At 31.6% G+C, this 14546-nt stretch overlaps 1 non-coding gene and 2 pseudogenes across 1 annotated transcript; all 3 read left to right on the top strand.

Annotated features, from left to right (window-relative positions):
• The first annotated feature begins 5170 nt into the window (after positions 1-5170).
• Positions 5171-7178, top strand: LOC135658101 (ATP synthase subunit alpha, chloroplastic-like; annotated as a pseudogene).
• Positions 7179-9433: 2255 nt separating this feature from the next.
• TRNAS-GCU (transfer RNA serine (anticodon GCU)) lies at positions 9434-9521 on the top strand. The gene has a single exon. It is a non-coding gene; the product is annotated as a tRNA-Ser (tRNA).
• Positions 9522-13257: 3736 nt separating this feature from the next.
• Positions 13258-14546, top strand: part of LOC135658100 (maturase K-like) — a 2755-nt pseudogene continuing 1466 nt past the window's right edge.

Genomic DNA, 14546 nt, shown 5'->3' with positions numbered 1-14546 from the left:
TAGAGAATTATTTTGTTCTTACGTCCCATTTCCATGAGACATCAGAACAATCGTTTACGCGATTTCATGATTCCTAAGAGCAGATTCTTTTACTTTAACTATCTTTTCACTTTAACTATCTGTCTTTTAACTTAACTATCTGGTCCGAGTATTGATTTGGTAAAAAAAAAATAAGTAATTAAAAGACATTAATGGTTTGTACCGTGTATCAACGGTTAATTCCCGGTAGAAGGTTCCATCGGAACAATTATTTATTTCAAAGTACCTCGTCTCTTTGTTAAAAAAATAAAAAAGAAAAAACAAAAAGGAAGTGTGGGGAAAAATGACAAGAAGATATTGGAACATCAATTTGGAAGAGATGATGGAGGCCGGAGTTCATTTTGGTCATGGTACTAAGAAATGGAATCCTAGAATGGCCCCTTACATCTCTGCAAAGCGTAAAGGTATTCATATTACAAATCTCACTAGAACGGCTCGTTTTTTATCAGAAGCCTGTGATTTAGTTTTTGATGCAGCAAGTAGGGGAAAAAACTTCTTAATTGTTGGTACCAAAAATAAGCAGCGGATTCAGTAGCATCAGCTGCAATAAGGGCCCGGTGTCATTATGTTAATAAAAAATGGCTCGGTGGTATGTTAACGAATTGGTCTACTACGGAAACGAGACTTCAAAAGTTCAGGGATTTAAGAGCAGAACAAAAGATGGGGAAACTCAACCGTCTTCCCAAAAGAGATGCCGCAATGTTGAAGAGAAAATTATCTGCCTTGCAAACATATCTCGGCGGTATCAAATATATGACGGGATTGCCTGATATTGTGATCATCGTTGATCAGCAAGAAGAATATATGGCTCTTCGAGAATGTGTAATTTTAGGGATTCCGACGATTTGTTTAATCGATACAAATTGTGACCCCGATCTCGCAGATATTTCGATCCCAGCCAATGATGACGCTATAGCTTCAATCCGATTGGTTCTTAACAAATTAGTATCCGCAATTTGTGAGGGCCGTTGTAGCTATATAAGAAATCGTTGATTATGATTAAGAATAATTAGTTAATTATTTGGGGATTTTATAGATTTATTGGATCGGTTACTATTCTTGAATTAAAAAAAGAAAAAAACAAAATGGAAATGTGGGCATATTGATAATATGTTATGATGTTATGTGATTTCTTGGTATCCTATGTAATTTCTTGATATCCTAAATATACGATTGATGAATACAATTAGTGATTCAAGTTGGTGAGTTGAGAAAGAGATGGTTGAATCAAAATAATTTATTTTTTGAAGTTCAATTTTTGTTAGAGGACCATATGAATGTTATACCATGTTCCATTAAAACACTCAAGGGGTTATACGATATATCGGGTGTAGAAGTAGGCCAACATTTCTATTGGCAAATAGGAGGTTTACAAGTCCATGCCCAAGTACTTATCACTTCTTGGGTAGTAATTGCTATCTTATTAGGTTCGGTGATCCTAGCTGTTCGGAATCCACAAACCATTCCGACCGGCGGTCAGAATTTCTTCGAATATGTCCTTGAATTTATTCGAGACTTGAGCAAAACCCAGATTGGAGAAGAATATGGTCCTTGGGTTCCCTTTATTGGAACTATGTTCCTATTTATTTTTGTTTCTAACTGGTCAGGTGCTCTTTTACCTTGGAAAATTATACAGTTACCTCATGGGGAGTTAGCTGCGCCCACGAATGATATAAATACTACTGTTGCTTTAGCTTTACTCACGTCAGTCGCATATTTTTATGCGGGTCTTAGCAAAAAAGGATTGGGTTATTTTGGGAAATACATTCAACCAACTCCAATACTTTTACCAATTAACATCCTAGAAGATTTCACAAAACCCTTATCTCTTAGTTTTCGACTTTTCGGAATATATTGGCTGATGAATTAGTAGTTGTCGTTCTTGTTTCTTTAGTCCCTTCAGTAGTTCCTATACCTGTCATGTTTCTTGGATTATTTACAAGTGGTATTCAAGCTCTTATTTTTGCAACGTTAGCTGCGCTTATATAGGTGAATCCATGGAGGGTCATCATTGACTAGCTTTCAAAATAGTCTTTTTATTATTATTTTTTATTATTATTATTAAGTAAGTTTATCCCAATTCATGCGTGGTTCAAGATAATCAATTGGTTGGGGAACATAATAACGTATTACTATATGACTTAGAGTTTTAGGAGAAAAGATGGACGGTATTACAGAATTGTAAAAAAAAAAAGAAGGGTTGGGGAGGTTATACTAGATGTATGTAATGTCTATAAGCTCGGACCCCGTCTATGTTTCTAGGAATGATTCTAGAATCCGATTTAATCTAAAAAAAATGCGGGTGGTTTACGTTATGGAAGAAACAAATATATATGTCATATTAGAATGACATTAGATATTCATTAGTTATATAAGGCTATCCCTATCATCCTATATAACATCACTATATTACATAATTACATGCTATTACTTAATTACATGCTATTACTTAATTACATACTATTACTATTTTTATAATCATAACTTCTACTCTGTAATCATAATATAATCCGTATACATAATATAAAATATAATCCTATACATAATATAATCCTATAATGATAATATATATAATAATAATATTAATATAATAATAATATAATAAATATAATAATAAATAATAATAAATAAATAAATAAATATAAGTAAATAAATATAAGTAATAAAATAAGTATTAGTTAACATTAATAATTAGTTTAATAGTTAATATTAATATAAGTATTAATATTCATATGTAAAATATCTAAGTATCAATTAAGTATTAGTTAATATAATCATTTATAATTATATTATCGATAATTATTAGTATTAATTATTACTATATATTGATATTGGTACTACTACATACTTTTATATTACTACATATTGATATATTGATATTGATTTGTATTGGTATTAATTTGATTGATATTGATTGCAGCTCACACTGCATTTAGTCACACTCCATTTAGACGGATTTCAATATCAGTCCTTCTATTTTGTCTGTGATTGTGGATTGAATGAACAAAGAGATGAACTCAAGAATGGTGTAGTAAAGAACGAAGAATTAAATGAAAGAGTGGTTCGAAACAAAGAAATACAATAGTTAGAACTGTATGCATATGGATTTACAAAAACTCCATTATGGGTAAAAACGAGATAGTTGTGACGATTCAGTTCAGTAATTTAGTAATATTATCATTTCAATTCGGAGTTTTTAGTTACTTCGGACCGCTGGATCTTAATGATAAAATGAGTAATAATTCATTGGTTGATTGTATCATTAACCATTTCTTTTTTTTTGTGCGAGGAACTTACCATGAATCCACTGATTTCTGCCGCTTCCGTTATTGCTGCTGGATTGGCGTGGGGCTTGCTTCTATTGGACCTGGAGTTGGTCAAGGTACTGCTGCAGGCCAAGCTGTAGAAGGTATTGCGAGACAACCAGAAGCAGAGGGTAAAATACGAGGTACTTTATTGCTTAGTCTAGCTTTTATGGAAGCTTTAACAATTTACGGACTGGTCGTGGCGTTAGCGCTTTTATTTGCGAATCCTTTTGTTTAATCCTAGAAATAAATAGAAAAAGTACCTTACATACTTTTTTCTTATTTTATTAACTTTAACTTGGAATTGCCCTTTGCTTCTTCGAATTATATTTACACTTTACTTATAAATTACTTATTTGTTGAGACAATACGCAGGAAGGGCTGATTGAGGATGAGGAATTACCAGATTCGCTTGCTTTCTTCCTTTCTGTCCTTAGCTTAGTACAATAGAAAACTTTTTACTTTCATTGTTCGAAGCGTTTCAACAAACGAAATAGTTATCAATTGATATGAGATCTAAGACCTAAGTAAAGTATCTTATTGGAAACTTCTTGAAAACTTAAAAAATAATAAATTTCAAACAAATGATTTAATCTATTGCCATTAAATAAAGTGGAAATGAAATTAATAAAAAGAAATCGATCAAAAAAAGGCGAGTGAAGTGATACAAAAAGAACTCTGTTCTTTGTTAGTCCTATCCATAAGAGAGGGGAGCATATGAAAAATGTAATCGATTCTTTCGTTTCCTTGGGTCACTGGCCATCCGCCGGAGTTTCGGGTTAATACCGATATTTTAGCAACAAATCCAATAAATCTAAGTGTAGTGCTTGGTGTATTGATTTATTTTGGAAAGGGAGTGTGTGCGAGTTGTGTATTTCAAGAATAGGTTGGATCCATCCAGCTGCACTTTATTTATGGTATTTATAGGAGAAATAGGAAAAAGGTGCACGATCTCGACGAATTACTTCTGAATAAATTAAGAAATCATATGTAAGAACCATAGCATTTCGTGACTTATTGGTAAATCCACTTTGATTCTCTATCAACCAATAATGTGAGACCATTAACATGGTTAAAGCTAAATTGTTTAAAGTCCAGGTAAAACATGGTACTCTTTCTACCACTTCTACCACTACGTTAGTAACGAAATGGTTAAAAAAAAAATAGTTGGTAATTTATTTGATTTGATATAGAACACTCATATCGATAAAAGAATTTGAACCATTTACTAGAAAAATGAGCACTTTGCTTTTTTTATCTAATGCCGAAATGACGACCTATGTATAAAAAAAGAGGAATTTTTGGACTTGAAGAAACAAATAAAAAATATAATAATTATTATTTTCATTTTTTTAAAATGAAAAATGAAATAGAATTCTAAAATGAAAATGATAAATAAAATACAAAACAAATATAAATAAAATACAAATAAAGAAACAACTTTGCTGACAATTCTAGATTTTTGTCTGGTCTAGTCGGAAGAGTCCTCCTGATATTCTGGTCTTGTATCAGTTTTGACATCTTTGAATACAAACAGAAAAGAGAGGGTAGGCTCATTACATTAAAAAAGATATGGGAATACCCACACCATAAATAAAACATTAAAAAAGATATGGGAATACCCACACCATAAATAAAATAAATAATTGAGCGTGAGAGCCAAATGAATCGAAAGATTCATGTTTGGTTCGGGAAGAGATCATGGAAGTTTTGAAATAATGATAAGATAATCTACTTTCATTAAATGATTTATTAGATAATCGAAAACAGAGGATTTTGAATACTATTCGAAATTCGGAAGAATTACGTAAAGGGGCCATTGAGCAGCTCGAAAGAGCCGGGCTCGCTTACGTAAAGTGGAAATGGAAGCAGATGAGTATCGAATGAATGGATACTCTGAAATAGAACGAGAAAAACAAAATTTGATTAATGCCACTAGTAATAGTTTGGAACAATTAGAAAATTACAAAAATGAAACCCTTCAGTTTGAACAACAAAGAGCGATTAATCAGGTCCGACAACGAGTTTTCCAACAAGCCTTACAAGGAGCTCTAGGAACTCTGAATAGTTGCTTGAATAGCGAGTTACATTTCCGTACGATCCGTGCTAATATTGGCATTCTCGGGGCCATGCAAGAAATAACTGATTAGCCCTTCTTTTTTTAGTTATAGTTTAGGCATTATTTTTATCTTTTCCTTCCTAAAAAGAATAAAGAAACACTAATGGTAACCCTTCGAGCCGACGAAATTAGTAATATTATTCGTGAGCGTATTGAACAATATAGTAGAGAAATAAAGATTGTGAATACCGGTACCGTACTTCAAGTAGGCGACGGAATTGCTCGTGTTCATGGTCTTGATGAAGTAATGGCAGGTGAATTAGTAGAGTTTCAAGAGGGTACAATAGGCATTGCTCTGAATTTGGAATCAAATAATGTTGGCGTTGTATTAATGGGTGATGGTTTGATGATACAAGAGGAAGTTCCGTAAAAGCAACAGGACGAATTGCTCAGATACCTGTGAGTGAGGGTTATTTGGGTCGTGTTATAAATGCTCTGGCTAAACCTATTGATGGGAGAGGTGAAATTTCAGCTTCTGAATCTCGGTTAATTGAATCTCCTGCCCCAGGTATTATTTCTAGACGTTCTGTATATGAGCCTCTTCAAACGGGGCTTATTGCCATTGATTCGATGATTCCCTATAGGACGCGGTCAGCGAGAATTAATTATTGGGGACAGACAGACCGGCAAAACAGCCGTAGCCACAGATACGATTCTCAATCAAAAAGGTCAAAATGTAATATGTGTTTATGTAGCTATTGGTCAAAAAGCATCTTCTGTGGCTCAGGTAGTGACTACTTTCCGGGAAAAGGGGGCGATGGAATATACTATTGTGGTAGCCGAAACGGCGGATTCACCTGCTACATTACAATACCTCGCTCCTTATACGGGAGCGGCTCTGGCTGAGTTTTTTATGTATCGTGGACAACATACTTTAATAATTTATGATGATCTCTCCAAACAGGCACAAGCTTATCGCCAAATGTCTCTTCTATTAAGAAGACCTCCCGGTCGTGAAGCTTATCCAGGAGATGTTTTTTATTTGCATTCACGACTTTTGGAAAGAGCCGCTAATCAAATTCTAGTTTAGGTGAAGGAAGTATGACCGCTTTACCGATAGTTGAGACTCAATCTGGAGACGTTTCAGCTTATATTCCTACTAATGTAATTTCCATTACAGATGGACAAATATTCTTATCTGCCGATCTATTCAATGCTGGAATCCGACCTGCTATTAATGTGGGTATTTCCGTTTCCAGAGTAGGATCCGCAGCTCAAATTAAAGCCATGAAACAAGTAGCCGGCAAATCAAAATTGGAACTAGCGCAATTCACAGAGTTAGAAGCCTTTGCACAATTCGCTTCTGATCTCGATAAAGCTACTCAGAATCAATTGGCAAGAGGTCAACGATTACGCGAGTTGCTTAACAATCCCAATCAGACCCTCTCGCAGTGGAAGAACAGATAGCTACTATTTATACCGGAGCGAATGGATATCTTGATCCGCTAGAAATTGGACAGGTAAAGAAATTTCTCAGTCAGTTACGTAGCTACTTAAAAAACAATAAACCTAAATTTCAAGAAATTATATCTTCTACCAAGACATTCACCGAGGAAGTAGAATTTCTTTTGAAGGAAGCTATTCAAGAACAGATCGAACTGTTTTTACTTCAGGAACAAACATAAATTTCTTACTTTTATTCTATTCTTGGTATATTCTATTCTTAGTACAAGAGTAATCATTGAGAAATAGTTCTGATTCGAATGATTCAAAAAGGGTTTCTTAGTATAGCCATTTTTTAAAAAGTATAGCCATTTTAAAAATAGATGGAAATAAATTGCGTCCATAGGATTTGAACCTATACCAAAGGTTTAGAAGACCTCTGTCCTATCCATTAGACAATGGACGCTTTTCATTCCTATTTTATTTTTTTGTATTCTTACTTTCTTTTGTTCGGATAAAAAATCAAATTACACGGAAAATATTTTAGGGAATAAAAAAGAATGCATATCTAAATTGATGGTGCATGTATGTATAATACATAATAAGATGTATAATACATAACATAATAAGATGTATAATACATAATAAGAAATATGGAGCGGGTAGCGGAATCGAACCCGCATCGTTAGCTTGGAAGGCTAGGGGTTATAGTCGACGTTGCTTGATCACTTTTAACGTCTCTAATTCAAACCGAACGTGAAATTTTGATTTCATTCGGCTCCTTTATGGAAGATTGATGTATTCCTAGAGAAAATTAGATCCATAACATCTATGTCAGCCTTTCTGTCTGAATGTATCCCAAACTACTCGCTTACTAGATGATCCCTCTAGAGGAGAGGGATTATACCAAATCCGTCTAGTCTAGTTACTTCGTTCCCTATTTCCACTCGCAGGATCCCGAGGAAAAGAATTTGGTTTCCACCGAGCTGAAACAATATGCTGATGGTTCTAGTAAACCAAAACCACCTTTTCTAGCTTGTTTGGCTTCAATTTCCTTTTACAACACCAAAATTTAAGATCTAGTTACGATTGGAAATAAACTTTTGTATCTTCATCCATAGATCCTTTATTCATACTCATTCGATTGGAAGAATTGATCCAATTCAAAAAAAATTATGTTTCACGACTCCATATACATAATCCAATTTTCTTATTCAATTTCGAAAATAGAATTTCTAATTGGACTTTGGATACAAATCGTGAGAATGTATGTTCTTCCTCAAATATGCTATTGAGAGGTAAAGGATTAAACCCTTTTAAGAAATAAAGTTTTGATCGGAGTATGCAAAAAACCGAGAGACCCCTTAACTTTTTAAGTTGTTAATAGAACGAATCACACTTTTACCACTAAACTATACCGCTACATATACATTATTGTATATGAATGGACTATTTGTCGAACAAGGGAGTGAGACGCAATCAAGATAGCATTAAAATTATAACGTTGACACATATTTAGTCCCGCCAGCCAGGGACTTAAAAGGCGAAGAGCACAAAGCTTTTCTAAATAACATATATAAATTTAAAAAACAGTATAAAGTTATACTTATACTTTTCCTTTGCTGGATTGCTGGCATTCTCAGTCTGTCTGAAGGGGTCATTGAAGCTGGACAAAAAAAGAGGTACTGGCCCGGCCAGTACTTAACTAGGACCAGGCCGGGAGAATAAACCTTTCGTACAAAATTAAAGAAGTAAGGTTTTCTTTCTATTGGAGATACCTGTTTCGAATCTTATCTAAATGGAATTCTTGATCAAATTCGTTCTTGACTTACTCTTAACTTACTTAAATGAAACTTAAATTAAATTACGTAAATGTAAAATTAACTTAAATATAAATATAATTATATAATTACTTATATAATTACATTACTTAAATTATTAAAATTAACTTAACTTAATATAAATATAATTATATAATTATAATTATATAATTACTTAATTATATAATTACTTATAATATAATATTATTATAATATAATATTATTAATTACTTGAATTATATAATTACTTATAATATACAATTACTTATAAAATTACTTATAATATAATATTATAATATTTAATATTATAATATTTAAGAAATTTTTTATTACATAAAAAAAACCTTTAATTTGTTTTTTCTTTACTTTAATTGAAAATAAAATTTCAATTCCTTTAACCTTTAAATTTAGATTAGAATTTATTAATAATTTTAATTTTAATTATTCACTTTTATTTTTTTTTTATTTCATCTGTAATGAAATCTATTCTATAATTAGAAATTTTAATAGAATGTTCATATTTCTAATGATAAGTTTATAATTATAATGTTTAATATCTTTCTTAAATTATAATGTTTAATATCTTTCTTAATAAAAAATATTATATTAATGTCTTTCTTAAACTTAATAATTAATATCTTAAAAATTAAAAATTTTTTCTTTTTTATTATTTTCTTTTCTTTTTTTATTTAATTTCAATTTAAATTGAAATAGTTAATTTCAATTTCATTTGAAATTTTATTGAAATTTCAATTTTATTTAAATTGGGAGAGATGGCTGAGTGGACTAAAGCGGCGGATTGCTAATCCGTTGTACGAGTTATTCGTACCGAGGGTTCGAATCCCTCTCTCTCCGCCGCTCTGATTACTTGATACTTTCGATTTCGAAGGAATTTCGATTCCTTATTTTTTTATAGGTAAAAGTGAATATATGGAATAGATAAAATAATAAGAAAAAATTAGAAAAACAAAGAAAACTCAATTTTTTTTATTCCTCACGTCCAGGATTACGTCCCGGATCATTAGATAAGAATCCGAAGATGAAGAGAGAAACAAAGAATATCACTACTGTGTAAACAAAGAGTTTGAGAGTAAGCATTACACAATCTCCAAGATAAGATCATTTTAGAAAAAGGGAATAGATTACCTATTTTTTCTTTTTACCACATATACTATTTTGTTTGATTTGACATCATACCCCCCAAAATGGAGTTTTTTGATTTGAAAAGAAAAAGAAAGTCACTTTTACGAATTTCTTTGTAATAAGATTTTTATTCCTTCCTCACAAAAATTTTCTTGTCATATCGACAATTAGGTATTGTAGGGGACCTAGACCTAATAAACTCCTTACTCACTGAAAGGTCAGAACGAGTAAATAAACTGATCAAAATTCATCTCCGCGGTTACTCAATATACAAGAATTTCCATTTTTTAATCGAGGGTTTATAATTCTAATGTAAGACTTAGCCGATCTTATCCATTTTTTATAATTTTTTTTGTCGAATAAATCATGAATGGATTTGGCAAAGTATTAAGGATTTTATCGAAAACTTACAGCAGCTTGCAAACAAAGGCTAAGAGAAAAAGAGAACAGGTATGACAGGCATCACATCTACGATTGGATTGAAAACGGCATAAGCTTCAGGCAATTTGGCAAAGAAAAAACTATTCGAATAAAGGACAGAATTAAGACAGATACAGATTAAGCTAAAGATATTAAACATAACAAACATTTCGTTCTTGTAGATTAGATAATTTTATTTGATTGAGTTATTTTTATAAGGGAAAAATGAAAAAGGCAAGTCAAAAAATCCTTCTTTTTTTTGAACTCTCCCAAATCAAAAATCCTTCCTTCCATTCTCAAATGAGAATACAAGGAATTCTACTTTCATACATTATCTTAATTGAATTCTATGTAATGATCAATTAACTTTTTTGATTCTATATCTAATCTACATGTGTTGAATCCTAGCAACAAACAAAATACCCCATATGTTTTTATTATGTATTATGTATTTTTTTGGGGGGGGGGATTGACGAATAACTAATTCTAATAATAGTCTTGACTAGTGCCAAACAGGAAAAATGGGGCGTGGCCAAGCGGTAAGGCAGCGGGTTTTGGTCCCGTTATTCGGAGGTTCGAATCCTTCCGTCCCAGATCGTTTCCATCAGAAACAAAAGATGGGATCACATTGTATCCCACATAAAACGGAAAAATCTTAAAGAGAACAACCTTTTCTTTTGTTCTGAATTCTTAGAATGTCTTTTGTTCTGAATTCTTAGAATGAATTCTTAGAATGGATTCTTAGAATCCATTTGATTTATCACAAGCATAATAAAGTGTCAAATACAGGTGGAAGTTTTTTTGAATAAAAAAAGAGAAATTTGGGGTCTATCATTCACATTCATAATATGCTCGTACTATTGTTTATATTCATTATGTCCCATATTCATGAAATATGAATTCTAAATATGAATTATAATTCTCACATGATGCATTCCGAATTGAAGCGTGAAACAAAAGCATCTCTATTCCTTCCACACAAAGCCTAAAGTCAAAAATAGGGTATCCCAATTTCACATTCTATGTGAAGACTAAAGAGTAGGGAGTTTGTCGTACTAATTTCATCACTGTTTTAAACTTCTAAAGCTGTGCTGTGGCGTGGGGAAAAAATAGGATAAAAATTGTCTGAATTCCATTTCTTTCTATCTTATATCTTAGATGCCTCAAATGAAAATAATTGTAAATCAATGTAACGTAGCGATTGGGGGGAAATTTTGATATTCCATATATTTTAACTTGATTTTATGGAATTGATGGAAAAATTGTTGAACCTGAAGTAAAACAAAATCTATATAAACTAAAATAAACAAGGCCTACGCTATGCCTATATGTATGATATATATTGTGTATTGTTATTATATTGTTGTATTTCAATAACAATGTTGTTGTATTTCAATAACAATGTTGTTGTATTTCAATAACAATGGCCTTTCACTTAAGTGAAAAGAATTTGTGGAAGGGGATCTTTGATTTTAAAAATATCCATGATTACCCCCAGTAACAATATTCAGATTCTTTCTTTCAGATGAAAGAAAGAATAAGGATCTTAATGTTGCCGTACATGAGACCTTTTCTATTTCATACTCATGAAAATAGATAAACTAGATTATCAATTTACTTCTTTGGTTAAAAGAAAACCAATTGATAATTCAATTGAACATGGTAAAATTTATGTCTCCTTAGGGAATGAAATATCTGCTAAAAATTTTTAGCTACTCATTGTGATTGCGTCGACTTGGTGATTGAATAGAGATCCAGTTTAGTCATGACTAGAAAACATAGTTCCAGTCATGATGTTGAAGTCGGAGATTTTTAAAAACGATTTTTTATGAACTCTTGGTTGGTACTCGAAGAAATATGATAAATCAATAGTATCTAGAAACTTACGACCTTTTTGTTTTTTGGTCATTGGAACAGTTTATTTGACTAATAATTTATTTTTTTCCGGATTGGAAATATATTAAATTAAAGGATTTGAGGTTTATAGTTTTTTTTGTTCTAGAAAAATAGATTCTGCATTTCATGATTGATCGTCCCGAACAATCTGTTGGAGATGTAAAGTAAATAAGTCTTAAGCAAACATCTTTCTTAGAAATACGTTTCATTCATATGATAGAATATCGAGTTAAAGAAATTGGATCCTTGCTGAGCTTTCTCCGGATAAATACAATACTTATCTATCCATAGAATACTTATCTATCCATAGGTATAAAGTATAGACTATTATATAGTTCCCGTTGTTCCCATCGAGCCAATGACTATTCATGATTACATATTAAATCAATTCCATTGCGGTTTGAAATTAAATTGAATTCTAAATTAGAGGAATGTTATGGTAAAACTTCGTTGAAACGATGTGGTAGAAAGCAACGTGCGACTTGAAGGACATGATCCGCTGTGGATTTTTACATCCACCATTTTCTATACAAATGAAGATGCTCTTGCTCGACATAGTTTGTTCTGTTCCATTAGGAATCTAATTTTTCTTAGGTTGATAGTACATGATGAGCTCGAGCGGAAAGGATTGATTCATTATCAAGGGGAAGAATCTAGGGTTAGTGCCAATCAATCAATAAGTTAGACCAGCTTTGTAAGTATATCCTTAAAATATAAAATAATCGGAATTGATAAAACTATTTCGATCAAAAAAAAGTGTATCACAGAGGAATCAATTCTTCGTATCTATTTCTGATGGGTATTCTATTTCTATAGAAAGAAATAAAAAAAACAAAAGGTATGTTGCTGCCTTTTGAAAGAGGTAAGGATCACCGAAGTAATGTCTAAACCAATGATTTTACAAAGCAAAGATAAAGGATTCCGAAACAAGGAAACACTATTTTCAATGTCTCAAAAATTGGATCAGAATTAGGAATAAAAATAGATTCGAGATGAGACAAACAAAAGAGGTAGAGACGGCTCAAGAAATGTCTAAGGATTTCCCTCGAATTCTGTCAGAATTACCCAACTTGAGTTATGAGTACGAATGAAATTTACGAATGAAATTTATTTTTTTTTTTTTTTTTAGGAAGAACAAAATAATAATAATGAATTAGACTATGATTTGAGTCATTATTTTGTGTTTACTATTTGATATTATATACAGAAAGATATACCGAAATAAAAATAATTTTTTCTCGAGCTCGAGCCGTATGAGGAGAAAAACCTCCTATACGTTTCTGGGGGGGGATTGTTTATGTACATCTATCCCAATGAGCCATCTATCGAATCGTTGCAATTGATGTTCGATCCCGAAGAGAAGGAAGAGATTTTCGAAAAGTGGGTTTTTATGATCCGATAAAGAATCAAACTTATTTAAACGTTCCCGCTATTCTATATTTCCTTGAAAAGGGCGCTCAACCTACAGGAACTGTTTATGATATTTTAAGTAAGGCAGAATTTTTTAAAGAAAAAACCTCGAGTTAATTAAAAGAAAAAACAACAAAATTAATAAAAAAGGGGGGAGATGATTAATATAAAATCTATCTTTGTATAATTTTTTACTTACAATTTTTTACCTAAAATTTTCCCTTTTCTTGCTCTATTCATACTTAAATTTACTTTTTTCTTGTTATAGGAATCCACCAACAAACAAGGGATTAATCTTGCTTATTGTACCTCTATTGATTGAGTAAACCCGAGATTTTTTCTTTATCTTTTCCTTATTTTTTTCCATCAAAATTTCTTATTTATGTTGTGCCAACCCAATACAAATCCTTATTTTATTTACTTTATTTGTTATTTGTTTTCTCAACATTGCATTCATATTGACAATGGTGTATCGAACAAATATAATTGATCATAGATAAATTAATTGATCATAGATAAATAAATCTCTTTATCCAGACCCCATATTGGGTTTTAACTTCACTTTTACTCAAATAATGGGTTTTGCATTGTTGGGTTTACTGTCATATAAGACGTATTTTGGAATTTAACTTAACAAAAATAAAAAATTGATAAAAAACTGGTAGGTCTGTCACAATTTTAGCATCTCTTTTAGGAATCTGGTGTTTTTAAATATGATCTGTACATTTTCTATTTATTTTGTATAATCGATCATAAAACATAAAATATTTTTTTATTTATTATTAGTTCAATGTTTTGATGGGGTCGTGCAGTGCAATTTAATGGATTTTTCATTTTTATCGTATCTACATATCCTATTTATTTTATTTTATTCGGGTTGCTAACTCAACGGTAGAGTACTCGGCTTTTAAGTGCGACTATGATCTTTTACACATTTTGATGAAGCAACAAATTCGTCCAGACTATTGGTAGAGTCTATAAGACCACGACTGATCCTCAAGGGTAATGAAT

This window comes from Musa acuminata, unplaced genomic scaffold (genome assembly GCF_036884655.1).
Source record: "Musa acuminata AAA Group cultivar baxijiao unplaced genomic scaffold, Cavendish_Baxijiao_AAA HiC_scaffold_346, whole genome shotgun sequence".
NCBI classification, from domain to species: Eukaryota; Viridiplantae; Streptophyta; class Magnoliopsida; order Zingiberales; family Musaceae; genus Musa; species Musa acuminata.
This window is presented reverse-complemented; position numbering and strand designations above follow the sequence as displayed.